At 42.3% G+C, this 12,635-nt stretch overlaps 1 pseudogene; it reads left to right on the top strand.

Moving 5' to 3' along the window:
* The first annotated feature begins 3,227 nt into the window (after positions 1-3,227).
* Positions 3,228-3,967, top strand: LOC121837396 (annotated as a pseudogene).
* The last annotated feature ends 8,668 nt before the right edge of the window (positions 3,968-12,635 follow it).

Raw genomic sequence — 12,635 nt, 5'->3', positions numbered from 1 at the left:
CATGTGTTATGTGATGCTTGATAAACCTAAAAACAATTGATATTATTATCTCATGTTCGGCCTCGCGCTTTTTGTACTTTTTGTACTTTTTTACCTCTTGTACCTTTGTACTTTTTCTCAAATGTATGTGTACCCCTCCCTCGCAATAATGCCTTTGCAAGGCGATGCGAGGTATTCTGAATAAATAAATAATGAAAGACCTGGCGTCCGCCGGGCCTCATCAAATGAACCATGTATGGATGCTCAAGCTGCATTCGCTGCCGGCGAAGCATAAGTTAGTCGACGCGAAGGAGCTGAATATCAAAAGGCGGGCGGTGTCTCGTCATTGACGCGGCGAACACGACGGTGAAGCTTAAGCTTCACTGCGTCCCGTACGACGTCCTCAACGGCCAAGCGAAGAAGGAGCTGGAACGATACGGCAACGTCTCTGTCATCACCAGAGACCTGTTCCGAGAGAAGGAATTCGAAGCTGTGGAATCGAACACCAGAACGGTAGGCCTGACCCTCAAAGAAGGTGAAATCGTTGAGAGCCTGCCCCACGAGATCCATGGTGACGGGTGCAAGGTGCTGGTCATGGTGCCAGGATGAGCCCCGCTCTGCCTTCGCTGTCTTCGTAAGAGACATATCCGCCGCGACTGCCGCGTCCAACGCTGCACTGACTGTTATCATTAGGGTCAAAAAGTGGAGGACTGCGTCAAGTCCTACGTTTAGTTTTTCAGTTTTTCAGTGAGGAAACAACAATACACAGACCCGTTAAACGTTTGGTTTCTTCAGGCATACGCCACCTCATGATTTGTTATTAGGGACATTTTGGTGGAGGTGCGGTGTATTACTGCTGAATGGCGAGAAAACAGCGAAGCAGGGAAGTCTCTGATAGTGTGAATCGTGCTTGAAGGGCCCGTTCGATGTTTGTGGCCTCAGCGATGAAACCATCAATGGTGGAAGGCGGGCTTCGCACAAGACCTTCGAAGATATTTTCTTTCACGTCACGCATCAGAACCCGGAGTTTTTTTCTTATAGGAGCGTTTGGGTCGGCGCGATTCATCAGGCGGAGAACACCTTCGACAAAGCGCCGCTGTCGTTCGGCCCTTGCGTTCTTCCTTACAGACGCACGTGGCAATATACACAAAGACACATGTTAGGAACCGAAATAATATCTAATTAATATTGTAATGCGTGCACCTCCGTAGGTACCATCCTATTACCTCTCTACTTTGCGAATACCACAAACCAGCAAACGCTATTGCTAATTATCCTTTTTTTTAATTCGGAGATATTATAGTCGTAGGAGCTTCTTTGTGCCCAAAGCCTTACTACGTTTCATTGTGGTGCGTAAAGATCGTAATTAATGTCAGTACAATAAACTGAACTTACGAATAAAAAAGATGTGACATAGAAAAAACGTCGCTGTAAATTTCAAAACTCGCTGATAAGAAAAAAACGTTTTATCTCTTTTGTCGGTTTTGCAAGGGCCACAAATATGTAACGAAGACTGTACTATTTCTAAAACCATGCAAAAATAAAATCCCACAACGATGCAAAGTTTCCCAACGTTCAAGTTTAGAAATGAGAATGTGATATATATATATATATAACCGCGAAGCAGAGAAGTCTGAGATAGTGTAAATCGTGCTATCTCTCGATCTGGCTACATATATATATATATATATATATATATATATATATATATATATATATATATTTAGAATACCCCTGATTGGACACATTTCGTTTCTTGTGTATTAATAAGACGTAGGAAACGCCAGAAAGCCAAAGTGGAGTGGTGTGGTGGCAATAACGAGAAACCAAACAAGTGTAGTGGTGTTTTGGTTAGCACACCCGACCGTACATTGGCAGGCCCAGAGCTCAAATCCTGGCTCTGCCGTTGATTTTAGCGTTCCGCGGGTTCGTAAAACTTTGATTCTTTGATTCACTGGATTAAGTACGGTTCGATCATCTGCATATATTCATTTATATATACTACATGTATATATATATTATATATATATATTTTATCTGAAATCGTACAGGCAAAAAGAGTCGAATTTGAAATTTTGCTGAAAAAATATGTTATGGCGTTGTCTCTAAAATCAGTTTCCACAAACCACAAGTTTGTCGATTTTTTTTGCGACTTGCGAAGCGTAAAGGAGGCCGCGGCGGAAAGCAGTCTGTTTCACTTCCGTCGTGGGTTGTATGTTTCACTCAATCTACCACAGCATATTTTCAGTATACATTATATATATATATATATATATAAGAAAAACTTTTAACCATTCTGTGAAAAGTCTCCAATGCCATCAAATAATTTTTGGCGTTTTTTTCTAGTTTTCCTTAAAAATGTAAAGAACGCCCCTTCGAGTAATCGTTGATGAAATTTGACATTTACACACTTGTGACACACTTGGGTTACACGACATTTCTTATGTGGATGGATAACCCAAAGCACGCTCTTTATATATAAGATAAAAACACAGCTGTGTAAGATTCCATTTGCGGCACGTTGACATTAATATTGTGCAAAAACCAAAAAGTATAAACATTTAGACTGATTATCTTGAAAAAAAATTTTTTGTTTACTTTTTATTTATTTATTTTTGCTAGCCTTTATGAGAAGAAGAAGAAATGAATATGTCCGGGCATTCGTTCTAATCGCTCTGAGAAATGTAATTTAAAATCTTTATTCGATGACCTTTAACTTGCCTGCTAAATGGTTTAACGGGGAGTTAGACGACCTCATCTCACCGGCTCAAGGATCGACATCCAGTCGTGGCTTCTGATTTACTGCTTCGAAGATCGCGACTGCAGCCCCGTTCAACACCGCCATTACCGTACATCGACCATTCAGTCAGCAGTCGTTGTCCATGCCCATCCGTGACGTTCGGCGACTTTCTGCGACTCAACATCAACCCTGGGCCAATCAGCGAACATCCACGGACGAGCCTTGCCGGTAACCGACCATCAGTGCTTTGAGGAGTTTCATTTTCTCGGTGACCGTGCCAAGCTGCTGTTGATATACTGTTTCGCTGGTGTAACCTGGTATGCTTACAGCACTTAAATTTTTTCTACTTATTTTAATGCCATTTAATTCGACGATTATGTCCATTGTTTGCGACGCTTGCCAAAAAGGCATTTTGCCTGATGGTAGACTCATGACATGCTCAGTTTGCGAGCATAACTATCATCTCGGGAAAACGTGTTCCGGCATTGCTGAGTCCACGTTTACTGCCATGAGCCCCGACAAAAAAGAAAAATGGAGGTGCAAAGTTTGCCGTTCTAAGAACAATCGTGCTGATATAGACGGGGTCGATGCTAGCTCTGACTCGATTTCGTCCTGCGAAACCACGACACTCGCGGCGCAAATCCTGACCATCAACGAAAAGCTAGATTCAGTACTTTCTCTGAAGGCTAGCGTAAATTTACTGCTCGAGCTTCCCGCAAAGGTGAATGAGCTCTTGCTCCTCAAGCCTACCATGCATAGATCTCATGAAAGTGACTGTGGAGGAGGTTCAAACTTCCATTTCCTTCCTAGGAAAGAAATACGATAGCCTCCTCGCCACGGTGTCTGCTCATGCGGCCGACATGAACGAGCTGCGTACGGAAGTGGCTTCACTAAAGAACACGGTTTGCGAACAGGCACATACTATCCAAAGCCTCCAAACCGAGATGAACGACGCTGACCAACGCGGTCGCCAACATATTATGGAAATTCATGGAATGACCGTCAAACCCGACGAGGCTCTCCCTTCCATCTTAGCGGGGCTGGCAGACAAGCTAGGAATTCCGGGACATCAACCAGCTGATGTCGTGTCGGTTTTCAGGCTACCAGGCAAACGATCTATAAAACCACCTATTTTGGTCAAGTTTACATCTGTAGCCACTAAAGACAAATGGATGCAAGCTCGTAGCAAGCTCAGGCAATTTTCTCGTGACAATCCATCCGAAAGACTGTATTTCAACGACAGCTTAACTCAGACCAACAGAGAACTTTTTTGGCAGGCGCGTACTCTTGGAAAAGAACGCGGTTACAAATTTGTGTGGGTCAAAAATGCTCGAATTTATGCCAAAAAAGATGAGGGCGCTTCTCCGGTACGGATTCAGCAGAGAAGTGACCTAGAACTAATCACATAACCGACATGGCTAGTTTTTTACAGTACGCCGATTTTCTCTCGTTTAATAGCTCGTTTTCTTCTTCTTCAACCGACTCTTTCATGGTCTTACACATAAACATTCGTAGTATTCGAAAATACTGGAATGAATTTAAGACAGTTGTTGATCAAATGCGGGACCAAATTGATGCAATTGTGCTAACAGAAATCAATGTCAGTGCTGATCATCTGTCACAGTTTAATATTTTAGGATTTCAAAATTTCTTTTATACACAGCCAATTACTAGAGGAGGAGGAATCGGCGTATTTATAAAGAACTCATGGTCAGCAACTCAAACTGATGTCACATTTCAACACTCGGAGGGCTTGATGCTAAAGGTTTCTAATTCTAACTATGCGGTTTGCTTGCTTGCTCTTTACTGACCTCCTTCGTCCAACTGCTCTGGCTTCTTAGAGGAGCTGAGGGGAAATTTGAGAGAATTGTCTAATGAAGCACATTCATATTTGGTGGGAGATATCAACATCGACACCCTGAAAACTTCCAAAAATTGTGTTTGTGATTATTTATCACTACTTGCCGAGCATGGAATCATACCTACCATTCAAAGTGCGACCCGCGAAGAAGTATTAAATGAAAATCTGGTATCATCCTGCCTAGATCATGTAAACGTACGAGCTCCAGATGCTTCCATACACTCCACTGTCCTTTCACAAAAGTTTGCAGATCATTATTTTGTCGCATGTAAACGTGTTTTTCCCTCCAGAAAAGGTAATAATTTCGAAAGTGCCTGTCGTTTAGAGCGGGTTGACTTCAACACTTTTGATTGACTAATTAAAGAATATGATTGGAATGAATTCCTATCCTCGGTTAACAGCAGGAACCTGTACTCAATGTTTGTAAACATCATTAGAAATTTCCGGGAGTTATAGATGACTGTTGTATATGTTAAAAAACGCAAACCCTCACTGCCCTGGCTCACCCCAGATATTCTTGTAGCTATAAGTCACAAAGAAAAACTGTGGAAGAAGTTTCGGAGGTCCCCCAACAATGCCTCTCTGGAACTAGAATGTAAGATGCAAATAAATCGAGTCAATGCCCTCATTCGGTCAACGAAGAGAATCTATTTCGCTAAAAAACATCGGACGCTCGTTCGGACTCCAGGAAAACTTGGACTGTCGTCAATGAGCTTCGTGGCTATCTAAAAAAGAACGTAACTGAGACATCACGCAAACACTTTGGGACTGATATGGCGACTACTGTCAACGCGTTTAATAATTTTTTCGCTAACTCTATTACTGTGCCAATTGATAGCGCGGTGGATTCGACACCCGGAACTCCGTTTCACCATGAATCTGCTTTCCTTCCTTCTCTCTCAGAAGCTGAGTTGCTGTCCTACCTGTTTGGACTTAAGCGATTCAGGTCGGCGGGTGTAGACGGCCTTACAGTTCGAGACTTGTGTCGGAATTATGACTGTTTAAAAAGCGTGCTCCTCGTTCTTATAAATAATGTTATAGAAACTGGTAATGTGCCTGATGACTTAAAACAAGCCATAGTTGTTCCTCTTTTCAAAGGTGGCGCACAAAACCAAGTGTCATCCTACAGGCCAATCTCAATACTATCTTGCATTTCACAGATATTAGAAAAACATATTTTTATTGTTATGTCCGGTTTTCTCGACAAATACAATTTAATCTTGCCAAGTCAATACGGGTTTGATGCTGGTCGTAGTACAACTAATCTCCTTGAGAAATTCTCAGATATTGTGCACTCTTCTTTCGACGATAACATGTATCTGTGTGCCCTCTTCGTTGATGTAGCCAAAGCGTTTGACACCGTGAACCATAACATCCTCTTAGACAAACTCTATAGAATCGGCTTTCGGGGACCATTTCATACATTGCTCAAGTGTTTTCCTTCAAATCGTACACAGATTGTTTCAGTAGACAATGTCCGCAGCTCTCAAGTTTCCCTTACTTCTGGAGTTCCCCAGGGCTCCATTCTTTCTCCTTTACTGTTCAACCTCTACGTAAATGACATTTCTGCGGCAACGACAAATTCAACAATTTTTCAAAATGCGGACGACACTCTTTTGTTTTCTCGGCACCTAGTTTACCAGCGTGCTATGGAAAGGCTTCAGGCAGACGCAACCAAAATTATTGACTGGTTTTCGGCAAACAAGCTACGTGTAAATGCTTCGAAAACAAAACTGATCTGCTTCCGTAATCCTTTAAAAAATGTCAGTTTGACTTTTCCACTATTCCTTCACAGTCCAATTGTCCATGTTGTAATTGTAGACCTGTCCAATATGTTAGTTCAGTAAAGTACTTAGGTATTCACTTTGATTGTGATCTTACATGGGACAGTCATATGTCTTACGTATGTGAACGGTTGAGGAGCGTGTCGTGCATGATGTACCACATTAAAGGTTTTATACTATTGTCAGTTAGAAGGAACATAATGCACGCCTTAGCTTACAGCGTACTAAGGTACGGCATAACTGTCTTTTTCAATTGTTCACTCTCCTGGCATTTAAGAATTGACCGAGTTTTAAAAGGGATTCTAAAAAGTGTCGCATACAACAGCGACTTTTCATCCAATGCTAACCTCTTCATTTCACTTGAGTTGCCGTCTTTTTACTCGCTTTTCCTTCAAACTGTCGTTTGGCGGCATTTCTGGGAAAGTGATTTCAAACTCGCGTCTACTCCATCTCGTGAACTCAGATCTGTTCCACGTTTCGTCACTCCTAGGGTGAGAACTCACTATGGTGAAAGTCTGCGCACATTTTATGTCCCGAAAATTTTTAATGGCCTTCCAGAATCTCTGCTTTCCATTAACTCAAACGAAATGTTGTAAAAAATGTCTGAGAAGCATGTTCTCGGATGTGCGAAAACAGTGACCATCCATCTTCTTTTTTTCTACCTTAGTTTTATAAGGTAATCTTTTCAGTTTACTTTTTTGTTTACACGTTTTGAGCTATCATTAAAAACGTGATTGTAAGAAATATTTTGTACCTCACTAGAATTTTTTTTTCTTTTTTTCTTGATGAAAATATGAAAAAAAACATGAAAAACTTTTTTTCTTTATGAAAGTAATCGTGTAAGTAAGTTTTCAAAGTAACTGTGACTGCGCATATCTTTTATTCTTTTTTTTTTTGGAAAGTATAAAAAGCTTCTTTTTCCTTAAGAAAAGCAATACTGCAAAAAAACGCGCGCGTCCTTTTTTTTCTTTTGAGGAAGTAAGTTGGCCTTGGCAGTTCGCTCCTGCTTCCGATATGACTACGGTCTTCATTGTATTCTCGGGCTACTGTATTTCCGTATGTGTGCGTTTATTTTCTGATGAGACTACGTGTTTTCCTGCACTTTTTCAAGACCGACAGAAATGTGAACTTGCGCCTGGAGCAGAAGATGTCATCGGTGTGTGATTCGTGTTTGTACGTGTGTGTGTGTGAGTGTGCGTACGTGACAATGTGAACATCTTCAATAAGCTTTCTGCAACTGCTGGGTCTAGTCCCACACGCTCTTGAGGCTTTGACAAGACCTGGAACTTGATCCTGACTCTAAGAATTAGTTATTAAATATTACTATTACTACTATTACTATTACTATATTACTATATAATAGCCGTCTTCTAGAAAAACAAGTCGAGGAAGCGTTATTTTGTTCATATGTTCTATATTTAAGCGTCAATATTGTAAAAAAACGTGTTCGTTTTGCAAGACCGAAGTCAGACATACCGACCTGTGTGTTTCTGTGAATTGTGAAACAAGTTTTGTTGAATTTTTGTGTGCCGTTCAATATCAATTACGAACGCAACCTTTTGGTATTGAGTAATTATTTTTATTCTCGTAAGAGCGGGAAATCATGAGAAAGATATCTGAACAAATCAGCAGGCCTCGTAGACTTTCAAAGTCGAAGAGGCACAAACGTTGTATTGTTTTGATTTATAAAACACTCAGTGTAAACTAACATGACAAGCTATTTATTATCTGTCATATTACTAAGACATAGAAAGACACCACGCGATTTATACTTTTCACACATATATTTTTAAAACCAAGCGCTAGGGTTCGCTCACCATGCATCGCTCAGATCGCCAGCTGTTGACGACAAGGTATCTTTTGCCGCAATACACAAATGTGAGGACACTGGAACGGTCCAAAACACACGAAGAGGTACACGGCACATTCTTTGAAGAGTATATTAATAAACAAGTGCGTGGAAACTGTGGATTTGTTTGGGGCGTTTGGAAGTCTCTATATGAGCTACTCTTTTTACAGCTGCACTGTTGAGTCTTCCGGCACGCACCTGCAGTGATGGTTAGCAACAATTCGGGACATAAAGCTGTACGTGTTAGCATTTTATACCATAGTCTTAGCACTTATGTTCGGTTACCCTGGTGTTTCACAAACCTTTTATAAGACGACGGTGAAGCTACCTTCCCCCTTCTCCTTCCTCCACATATGTGAAGATTGAATTACCCTTGAGGGACTTTCCATCTCCGTCTCTTTGTTTTTTATTCCCGGAAATGGGTGATCTCCTCTTGGCATATCGAGAGTAGAATGATTTCTTTGATTTTCTGGCTGAGCGCCTCAACGAGGGTTTGCGCGTTTGTTTGAGAATTCAACTGAAGTAATGAATTGATGCATGATGCTTAAGTACGCAGCCCACTCCGTCGCATGCGCTTTTTCCGTGCCCTGGCTCTCTGTATTTCCATTTGGTGGCAACATTCTTCTTAAACTCGTACATCCGGTGCCTGTTTTCGATGTGACTCGGAGCGGTGTTCGAAACATAAACGAGCTCAGAAAAAATGGGTAGAAGTTCTTCCAGCTGCCCTTCGATGATGTTTAGTGCAAACACCGCGTGTGTACAGTCGGTGCAAGTGTCGTCGCTCACAAAACCAAAGCTTAGCGTTCCTTTCTTGGTCGTAGCAACGCAGGTAAAAATAGGCACCATCTTGTTTTCCGAAGGATCTTTGTACGGTTGCGTTGGATCACAAAACTCCAGTTTTAAGCAAAATTGAAGTGCAAAATCGCAGTACATGACTTTACGTGCGCTTTCTTGAACCATGTGTTTTTTTTTTCGTTTTTTTTTTAGCGCACCAAATGTAATGTAAGTTCAAAAAGTGTGTAAAAAAGCATATTTGGGAGCAGGGGCATTCTTCAGCGAGTTCGAAAAGTGGATGAAAAAGCAGTGTGGGAAATGTGCATTTTCACCCACTTTTTGAACTCGCTGAGGAAGGCCGTGGCTCCAAATGTTTTTAAACCATCTCGCCGCTACGCTCACACATGGCCAACTCCAATTCGTCTTCAAGTTTGACTCTTAGCATAGCAAGAGATACATTTTTCTTATTGGAGCAGACTTCGTATGCTAGCAGAAAACAGCCTTTCCAAGGGTTTTCACACAGGAACGTCTTTAAAAGTCACAGTCCGTCCAGTGGCATTCGAAAGGGGGGAAGGCCGAGCAAAACGTTAGCGCAGCAAACGCATATACACATTCTTCGTGAACTGGGCGTTTTTTTACCCACTTTCGACGAAGAGAATAGAATTTTATTAAGACGATCTTTGATTCTGGATGGCTTGCTTTGAATTCGCGATATTTTTTTCTAATGGATCGTGTAAAAAACCGCTCAGTGACAAATGATTCTTGACAGTCAATAAAAATCCGCACAACGTCTTTCTTAATAGGGATTTGCCTCGCGTAGTCAGTGGCGTCAGATGCGTAATAAGGAAGTGCGATATCTTTTCCGTCTAGAGGATGTCCCTCATACAGGTCAGCTGCCGCCTAAACCCCCATTCCTTTCTTCAACTTACTCGACTTATTCAAAGTTTGCATTGTGGCTTTGGGGATACTTTAAACAATATCTTTTTTCAAATATGAGATTACAAGAGGTATAGGAGGCGGTAGCGTTCTTGCTGGGGACGTGCACTTGGCATAGGCGACACGCAAAGTACTCATCCATTCTTCACACAAGAAATATGACTCCCTTTGATCCGCGTCTCTGGGTGCTTCGTAAAAATTGCTTAGTTAACGGTCAATTTTCTTTCGGAAATCCTCTGGAGCCCCCAACTTTTTTCGCTCAACGTAGGTCGTGCAAATGGTAAGACTTTCGTTAGGTAGAAGTTTCAGTGGAGTGACACTCGCTTTTGCAGCATCGATCGTCTTAGTCACTCCTTTACAAGGAATTCCTCGTCGTTGAATGACGTGTCCACTGGTGGGAGGGATGGCGAGGATGATGTCGATGATGGCGTTCTTTGTTCTCGCCGAAGTTCTTTAATGTCGCTGCAAAATCTCCTGAAGCAATTCATGTAGAAAGCGTCTTCAGAACTCAACGCTTGGCGCCCTCAGTCGGCAGCACCCGTTCCAGCACTTCGACGCTCAGCTCTAGAACCTTATCCACAAAGCGCCCGCAATCAATTTTGCTTTTGCGCCTCTGTAGATTATCGGCACAAATTAGTCGGTTTTTACCGAATTTGTCAGTCATGGCTCAAGTCTGGACTTCTGACTCCTATTAAGCACGGGGCCAGGCTTCGTTGACGCCGATTTTGGGAAACAGAGTGAAGAATAGATTTAAGCAGCGCAGTTTTACTCGCGAGAAGGCAAACCAGGCGTAACATGCCTCGAGCTCCACATGGAGAGAGTAGCTTTCGAGGTAGTTACTCAAACTCACTCTCTTCCCTCGCCTTTTCCCCATGAACACGTCAGCCGTCGCTAACTTTTTATCTCAGGAGCAGACCAGTCTTCACAAACGGTTATCGTTGACAGGGAGTCTGACTTCGACGATACTAGTCACCGTACTTTGATGTTTCCAAACGATATAACGCTTCGGTGCTCTCGGTTCCCAGCGGATAAAGCAGAGATAGAGCAAATCCGTTTCAGATAGTAGGTCGGCAGGTTTCTCATTCATCATTACTCGGCCCAGGTAACCCAGGCTGTGCATTGTTGTTTCATCACGGAGTAAAAACACATGGGACGAATCTGAGACTCCTGATTAGCCTTTGATGAACCACGACAAATGGGTTCCTTTTGACAACTAAGTAGCGGCTCCTTTTCCGACTCCCCACACATTCCTTTGATTCAAACGAGTTAGAGAGAGGACGGGACGCTCGAAGCTTGGGAAAATACGCGGCATAGTTTCACGCGTGCACGGATAGCTGGATTCAAGATTTGCTCACATCCCTATCGAAACCGGCCCATATTCGTGTGTGTGTCTGCGGGATTGTTTTCCCGGGCCGCCGGTTTTAGCGCGCACGCGGTGTTTTTTTTTTTTTTTTGGCCGGCGGAACTGTTGATTGTCGATATTGTAAGGCCGTGGTGTCCTCACCCTCCTAGGCAACACCTGCTTTGTTTTCCCTTCTCCAATACCCTGACTAACTGACTCCTCCTGGATGGTTGTCACTGTATACGCCGCGTCAACGCCACATTCGTGCAATTTCACTCCTCGTGACACAGGGTTTGCTGCTCGCTTTACTGTCACGGGCCGTCCTATCTAACACAACGAGCGCGAAAGGCCGTGGTCATCTGCTGGTTCCGAAAGAGCGGGACGTTCATATAGACCAATCGAGGCCCCGAATAAATACGACGTGTGCCGATTTCTGGACATTAAACATTTACGACCCCTGCTGGTCCGTTAAGATGTGTTGCTTTCTATTTTAAGCTCCTTTAATGCAGCTTGCCGCCTATGACAAAATTTAAATGAGAAAGAAATATAACGGGGTGGAACTACTTTATTTTCATCTGAGAACATTGAAAAAAGGCAAAAATATTTCGAAGTTTGTAGAGACGTGCAACGTTTCGAGACGAACAAACACATTTCCTTTCCAATATTGAGGCTTAAATACAGAACATACACACAAAATAACACTCTCTCGACTTGTTTTTCTAGTAGACGACTATCATATCTAACGTTCTTCACAAATTAAAAATGTTTGTTTTTGAGAAATGTGACCTCAAATTTGATACTTTTTTTTTATTTTCGCAAAATATTAACGTCAAGGTATTACCAAGGGAAGTTTACAAAGCTAAGTGATTTTACAACATTTATAAAGAGCGTGTTTTGGCCTTTCCATTGACATAAAAAAATGTCGATGTAACCCAAGTAGATCACCAGTGTCTAATTGTCAAATTGTATCAACATTTAACCAAAAAAAGCGTTTTTGACATTTTAAAAAAAGGAAGACGCCTGAATTATTTTATGGCATTAGAGCCCTTTTTCTGTACTCACAGAGTGGCTAAAAAGTTATTATAAAGCAGACTGAAAATTCATGGCGGGAGATTGAGCGAAACACAATGCCCAACGACGGGTGTGAACACGGCTTTCCACCGCGGCCTCTTTTACGCTTTATTAGTCAAGAATACAGAATCCGACCAACTTGCGGTTTGTGGCAACTGGGGTTCTAGAGGCGACGCCATAACATTATATGTGCATTATATATATGTGTGTGTGTGTGTGTGTGTGTGTGTGTGTGTGTGTGTGTCTAAGGGGCATGGTGGCGGGAGGCCGAAGGCGTGGGTATATAACTGAGAAGAAAA

Source organism: Ixodes scapularis, unplaced genomic scaffold (assembly GCF_016920785.2).
Source record: "Ixodes scapularis isolate PalLabHiFi unplaced genomic scaffold, ASM1692078v2 PGA_scaffold0__279_contigs__length_252992795, whole genome shotgun sequence".
Taxonomy (NCBI): domain Eukaryota; kingdom Metazoa; phylum Arthropoda; class Arachnida; order Ixodida; family Ixodidae; genus Ixodes; species Ixodes scapularis.
The sequence above is the reverse complement of the archived record's forward strand: the minus strand, read 5'-3'. Positions and strand labels throughout refer to the sequence as shown.